Below are 7,500 nucleotides of genomic sequence, written 5' to 3' on the forward strand. Positions count from 1 at the left end.
AATTTGTAACCTAAATTTATGATTTTCGTAACCCTAAAATTGGTTTCCTGTAATTGGAAGTTATGGTGTATGTGTGGTTGTTGTTGCTGCGATTTGTCCTTGTTTGGATTGGACCCATTCTGTGAATCATAATTGTTGTGCTGTTGTTGGTTAAATTTTCCCCCAATTTCAATTTCGTAGTTGCTGCCGTTTTGGTGTGGTGGTGATGTTCATTTCTTTTTTTCTTGTTTTTCTAGTGTTACTATTTTTTATCTGACTGTGTGATAGGCTGATAGTTGTGGTTGTTTTCTTTGTTTGTCTGTTTATCTTTAATCATGTTGGAGATATGTGGAGAACATGTATTTCATCGTTGCACTGTGATCAAATAAATACTGCCACTGTTTCATATTGTTCTATCATCCTTGAGACAAAAATATGTTCTTCATTAATGATTGAATTATATGATAGAAAGTACCAAGTTGCAAAGTTGTATGTGCCGTGTTTGCAAAGCTAGGATTGAGTTGTTTGGCCTTAACTTAAACTGAAATTTGCTTATACACTGCAGTATATTTGATGTAGAACTATAATGCCACCTCCTTTTTAACTGTTCTGAACTCTAATTTGTTTGAGGCATCTCTACCGGGGTTTGATGATGGGGAGATTTCAGAAGATGCTCCTATTGATTTGGAGGGTTTAGATGCTTCTGCAGCACATGTTGCCAAACAAATTATACAACCTCTCATCCATAATTAATGCTTCTATTTTTTTTTTTTATGTAACTGTTTGCACTTTGGTAATGCTCCATGCCTAAAGTACTCTAATTCAGACTTGTTATTGATGTTGCAACAGTGTCTTGATGACTTGCAGAGAGCAAAATGTCATTTATATATATTGTAGGGTTGTTTGTTTTGTGATCAGTTATATTATATACTGCAGGGTTGTTTTTGTTGCAATAATTTTGTTGAAATCTGATTTTGGACTGAAAATGTAACATATGGAAAAAAGCCCGCGGGCCAGCCCGTCAGCCCGCCAGCCCGCCAGCTTGCGGGCCGGGTTCAAAAGTGTAACCCGTTTCACCCTTGCGGGCCAGCCCGTATAAATCGGGCCAAAATCGGGCCGGGTCAAAACGGGCCGGGCTGGCCCGTTTTGACATCCCTACAACTGAGTGCGATCTTGTTTTAGGGTTGGCTTCGCAACTGAGTGCGATGTCATGTTAGGGTTGGCTTGATGTATTCAATAGTATGTGATTCTCTCATAGTCATCGTTTTTGTGCTTAATTTTGTACATGTTAGATTCAGATACAATGGATAAGCGAAAATGCCCTGTGAGGAAGATCTCCCATAATTGATAGGAAGTGCCGTATGACACTCTAAACGCAGCGCCAATCGAAGAACTTGTTCTTTGTGGCGCTGTGTGTGTGATTTGGAACGGGTCTCTGAGGGTATTTTTTTTTCTTAATTGTTGTTATTTAAATTCTTTTTTAGTTTTTAATTTTGTTTTCTAGGGTTAGGTCTGATGCCACGTCGCTGGTAGCTTTAATTGCAGTGACCAGTGATGCTATGATTGGACCAAAATCAAAAGTGAATTTCGTTTGTTTCGCATCCTGATAGGAATCTGTGGATTTCATACTTTATGATCTGCGGAGCCGTTTTGTGCGATTACATTTTTTATTCTTCGTTTGAACTTTGTGTTGTTTGTTTTAGTTTTATGTTGTCATGCTTGTGGCGAAGCCGATGATGATTTATTTTATTTGGAATTACCGTCTGATATTTGATGAGAATCTGTGGCTGACTGAGGCTTCCTAATTACTTGGATGAAAATTTGTTCAAGTTTCATCTTTTTTATTTATTTATCTTCAGTGTTGCTACTTTTTTCACTTTTCTTGCTGTGCATAAATACCTCAGGTGAAGAGCGAAATATATAATATGGTTATTATTGTTTGTGAATTGATGCTTAAAATGTCTTTGTTTGCCGATTATTGTTCCCCCTTGTATGCAGACAAACGAATTAGCAATGTAAAATATCAAGATTCCTCTTAACTTAAATTACATGTCATTTATGTGACTTGTTTGTCTCTCACAATCCCCAACTCCTCCATTAATTATTTTATATTTCAGACCCATGGCCTTCATCTTCTATTTCCTTTCCTCCATCAAATCCTTCACTGCATGCAACAATTTCCATGGTCACCTGCAGCTACAAAATGTTCAAGTACTCCAATAGAACCCGTCTCCCTCTTCGCCGAAGGCGCAGACTCCATTTTTGCCGACCAGCGCCTCTGTTTTATGCATAAACACCAACACCACCTTCCTGGTAATCCGATTCTCACCAAGCTTTTTTATGCAAAAAAAACAAAAAAAAAATCTCATGCTTATCAACTCACAAGTGTTGTCTTTGTTGCTGTCAGAAGTTAACATTGTTATCTTTTTATTTTTCTATTTCTCTTTTCTTCAATGATACTTGTTGATGTATTAGTTTTGTTTTGTTCCTCTCATTGATGATGTAGTAATTCTATGAGTGCGAGTGCAATGTAACTTGAGAATGAGAGAATACTGTGATTTGGAAATTGGAACCATTTATGTTTCTCTTTGTATTACATTAATGATTAATGATATCCTACTGATACGAAGATAGAACACCATTTGATTGGGTGAAAGGAAAATTGTAGGATTGTTTGTGACTAAAAGCTTTAAGATTTTTTTTTCTGAGGTTTCTATAATAACAAAAAATTTCAATATTAAGGCAGTTGATTTATTTTTTATTTTTTGACTGGGTTGTAAGAACCAATGGTTTTCCGTATTATCCTTGTGCTTTAGTTTGCAGTAGATAAATGATATTCTACCAGATGGCTTGTTGCTGTTACAGGCTTGATAGTTGGCTAGGTTCCCTGTTTTCATATTTTTGTTAGCTATTATTCCTTTTCATGGTATATGATGCGCTGATTTAGAAAGTTGAAAAGAAAGTTGTGTTATATAATGGGCATCCATATTACTTTCTGCATCTAGGGCGGCAAGTTCTCCGTTAAGAGTTCAAGAGATGCTTTATTAAAAAAAAAAATACAATTTTTTCATTATGTTCCTCTTCACTTTTGGGATGATGCATTTCTCACATGTCATCTTGTCCAAACGTTTCTTCACTTTTTGTTTTTTGCAATCAGGTTCCTATTATGTCTTGTATTGCAGATAGACTTTTTACCTTGTTTCTCTCCTTATATTTAGTTTCACATGTTTTGGCCATGACCTTAAATTAGGTATTTTTAAACTTTCTATCAAATCTCTCGAATGCATTTATTTTTAGGTTACTCAGATCTCCAAAAGGGTTATCATGGTAATCATTATGATTAGACTAGGTGCTTTCTGAAAAAATAGAAAATCCCTATATTAGCTTTCAGATGTTGATTGGACAGACTTTGGTTCTAATAGAAGATCTGCTTCCAAATATGGTGTTTTCATGGTGATAATTTAATCTCTTGGAAGTGCAAGAAACAAAATTATAGCCACCAGTGAGAACGTGCAAGCATGTCAAAGATTTGTAACCTTCAATGTAACCTTCAAGCTTTAACCCAAGAAACACAAAAGAACATAAAAATCTTATATGTAAAAAAAGAAGAAGGAGAAGAATAAAGGAACAAAAAAGTAGAATAAGAAGAACCTTAACTTCAAGCTTATGGTGACTGGAAATAAGTAGAAGAACAACATAACCTTCATTCTTCAAGCTTTAACCGAGGAAACACCAAAGAACACGAAAATCTTAGATGCCGAAAGAAAGGGTAACAGAGAGAAACAAAAAAGTAGCAGAAGAAGAAAAAGAACCTAACAAAAACTAACAAAAACATCTTACCTTATCAGCTTTAATTTAAGTAACACAAATCACCAACAAATAAATAGAGAAAACTTTTATGATCAAAGGCAAAGAACACAAAAATCTTACCTCAATAGATGAAGAGCAAAGAAATAAATTTTCCTCCTTCCACGGTTTGGCACACAAAGAAAACTAAGCACAATGTATTATACAATCTTTTTGGAAATTAGCTCCAAGATTGCAAACTGCAAACTAATATGACAAATCCAATCACATTCATTCATCCATAGTGTTCTCGCCCTTCAATTACGCATTCCAATTTGTATGATTTCATTTTCAATTGGGGAAATGCAAAGACGTGATACAGGGAGCTTTCTGATACTTTCTGGAGAGTAAGTAAGTGACTAAAAAGACAATAAAAGGAACACGTGTCAGAAAATTAAATAAGGGTTGTTGTGTAATATCCCTACCAGTTTGTTTTCTTATAGTTATTCATCCACAGTGTTCCCGTCCTTCAATTATGCATTCCAATTTGTACGATTTCAACTTCAATTGGGGAAATGTAGAAACGTGATATATGGAGCTTTTTAATACTTTTCGGAGAGTAAGTAAATGACTAAAAAGCCAATAAAAGGAACACATGTCAGAAAATTAAATAAGGGTTGTTGTGTAATATTCCTACCAGTTTGTTTTCTTATAGTTATTCATCCAGTGTTCCCGCCCTTCAATTACGAATTCCAATTTGTACAATTTCAATTTCAATTGGGGAAATGCAGAGACGTGATACAGGAGCTTTCTGATACTTTTGGAAAGTAAGTAAATGACTAAAAAACCAATAAAAGGAACACGTGTCAGAAAATTAAATAAGGGTTGTTATGTAATATCCCTACCAGTTTGTTTTCTTATAGTTATAGTAGATTAACACAATTGTGTTGTGTTCTTCTTTCTCTCTCTTTAAAACCCTTCTTCCTTCACCCTCCCCAAAACTCAAACCAACTGAAACTTTCTTTTCCTCACAGAAACCTGACATAGAATAATTAAGCATGTACTCGCACAGCTTTAGTAGAGGACTACGTCAACAAAGTGTGATATTCAACTTCACCTTCGTGTGTGGAAAACTATAAACTAGAGTATGTCTGATTAGTCATTTCTCATTGATAACATCAACCAACAGGTAATGTTGGTGGTGCACTCCTTCTTAGTTGTGAATAACTTCTTCTTTGACATGATTTCACATTATTCAAGGATGAATAGTATCTTCAATGGTAAGTGGCATAATAGGAAATGCAATAAGTAATTATAAAAATATGTAATATAATAATTTCTAAAAATAATAACAATAACTAATATAAATATTTAAAAAGTATTAAGAACAATTAATATAACTAATTATAAAATTAATAACAATATTTAATATAACAACAATTATTCATTATATTTTTTCTCGATTATGTTTTCAAATTAAATATATCTACTTCCATTTCTTGTCAAATTTTGTGGACTCCTTATAGGCATAGTGAAATTAGTTGACTAATTATTGTTGATATCTCCAGTTAGTCGGGTAGTCGTTCCTCTCATTTGTTTTGCAATCATCAAAGTTTAACAAGCCGATCGAGTTTAGTGAGTGTAACCATCACCATAGGACACAAATTCTCTAGTGTAAGTCATCTTCTCTGAACACGACTACCTAAAGTTTGTATTTTTTTTTTTCAAACTGTCCATTTTCGTAATTTTTCTATTACTTAAATAAGACACATAATCATTACAGCCATTTGATATAATAAATGTTTAATTTGTTTTAAATTTTTTAAGGTGTACATACAGACACATTAAAAAAAGGGTTAAGTATGATTTTAGTCTTGAACTTTGACCTAAAATTTGAATTCGTCCATGTTTGAAACTTCAATACATTTTTGTCTCTAAACTTTAAAAATGAATTAATACAGTCATTTTAACCAAAGTACATTAACTTTTTTTTATGTGTCGAACGCGTTTCAAGTTAGTATTGAAGTCGTTTACATTGTTTGGTACATTCCCGATTCAATATCTACTGGGAAATGCGTTTGACACCTAAAAAAAAGTTAACGTAATTGGGTTAAAATGACTATATTCATTCATTTTTAAAGTAAAATGTATCAAAGTTTCAAATAGGGACGAATTCTAATTTTGGATCAATGTTTAGGGACTAAAAACATACTTAACCCTTAGAAAAATCACGAGAGGTTGTGCAGCGCGCTCCACCTTTGCTAGTCCTTTCCATTCACCATCGTGTCGCCCTCGATCAACCGTTGGATGCTTCACCACCGGAAGTGTTTCTACTGGCCTGGAATCACCATAGTTTGCACTCTACAACACGATGTAGCATGTGCTTCTGGATTGCATGAGCTCTCTATGCATGGGCTTCCGGATTGTTGAATCTGGATTGTTGCCTAGTATTGTAGCATATGTATTGACAATAAAATTTTGACAACTTTATCTTACAACTTGAGGTGACATTTTCTAAGTAATTTTAGAATATAGAGAAATGAGAAAATGGAAAAATAGGAAGCCACTTAGAAGATGCCACCTCAAGTTGTAAGAGAACTTTGTCACAATTTAGTTGTTAAAAAATCATTTTCTTTAATACTTTTAACATATTTTAATCAAGGATGAAATAGATATATTATAGGAAAATAATATAGTAACGTATAAAAATTGATAATTTTTCTCACAACCATACGTGGCAATCAGTTTTAAAGTTGTTTTTTTTTAATTTGTTTAATTCCACGTTGGCCATGTTTGAATGAAAGCGTGAGAGAGAGAAAGCTGGAGTTCGTGGGAGAAGTGGAGAGCAGTTTGTTGGTGTTGGAAAAGACATCCATTGGTCTGAGTAGTAATCCAATATTTCTTTGTGATTTCCCCGTTAGTGGTGTTGATGGAGACATTGTGGGCTTACGCAATGGTGGAAAGTGTTAGTGGGTAGTGTCTGTTATCCATTTTCGTGGAAAGGGTCCATTTTTGCAGTATTATACTGAGTGGTGTGGATATTGCAGGAGCGACATGTACTGTTGGTGATCAGAAAGTTAGTCGGAGGTAAGTAATTTTTTCCAAAGTGAGTTTTAGTGTTGATTATTCTGTCTTGATGGATGGGTTTCACTTTGATTTTTGTGGGGAAAGTTAAATTTTTTTTCGTTTAGGGTTTACTTGAATTTGATTTACCATGTGGTGCCTCCATGTTTGTGTTCCGATGAAGGAAATGAGTTTACATGTTTTGGTTTTCGATATAGGTAATAATTTTGGTGTTATTTCCACATTTGTACCACATTATTTGAATGACTTCAGGAATCTTGACTACAATTTCATTCTGGTTTTGGCTACAAGGTGCATAAGGTACTGAGTTAGTGTTTGTTGAAATGGCGGACAAACGAAAACGACACTCATTAGAAGAAAATGTGAAGAAGGAAGTCAGTAAACTGAAACCATTACGGAGCAGACATAAAGCATATGTAAGCAATGTGAAACCTTTTAATTTTTTTTAAATGCCTACGTGTCAACCTAGCAACGTGCCACGTGTCAAAGTCAATGTTCTATATTACCCAAATGATGACAATCTGCAAACTTGATGACAATCACGAAAACTCTAAACCCAAGAGGAACGTACTCACCTCGTCGATGATGATGATAATCTGCAAACTTGAAATCGACAAATGCAGAAATTCCTAGGTCCATGTGCTTGAACAG

General features: G+C 34.4%; 1 long non-coding RNA gene and 3 other non-coding genes across 5 annotated transcripts in view; all 4 read left to right on the forward strand.

The window, feature by feature from the left end:
• Positions 1–7,500, forward strand: part of LOC146883547 (uncharacterized) — an 8,440-nt gene that overhangs the window by 718 nt on the left and 222 nt on the right. Inside the window, exons 2-3 of one of the 2 annotated variants that reach the window (XR_014984594.1) lie at positions 2,097–7,046; positions 7,141–7,500. The exon at positions 7,141–7,500 is cut by the window's right edge and continues 222 nt beyond it. This is a non-coding gene — a long non-coding RNA (uncharacterized LOC146883547). The remainder of the gene's footprint in view (positions 1–2,096; positions 7,047–7,140) is intronic. The other variant, XR_014984595.1, reaches the window with a different exon arrangement.
• LOC146883548 (small nucleolar RNA Z112) lies at positions 1,298–1,423 on the forward strand. The gene has a single exon (XR_014984825.1). It is a non-coding gene; the product is annotated as a small nucleolar RNA Z112 (small nucleolar RNA).
• LOC146883549 (small nucleolar RNA snoR2/U65) lies at positions 1,489–1,645 on the forward strand. The gene has a single exon (XR_014984830.1). It is a non-coding gene; the product is annotated as a small nucleolar RNA snoR2/U65 (small nucleolar RNA).
• LOC146883550 (small nucleolar RNA snoR77Y) lies at positions 1,707–1,782 on the forward strand. Its single transcript, XR_014984854.1, has one exon. It is a non-coding gene; the product is annotated as a small nucleolar RNA snoR77Y (small nucleolar RNA).

The sequence above is a fragment of the Vigna unguiculata genome, chromosome 9 (assembly GCF_037176805.1).
Source record: "Vigna unguiculata cultivar grain cowpea cultivar isolate G323 ecotype 2 chromosome 9, ASM3717680v1, whole genome shotgun sequence".
Lineage (NCBI taxonomy): Eukaryota > Viridiplantae > Streptophyta > Magnoliopsida > Fabales > Fabaceae > Vigna > Vigna unguiculata.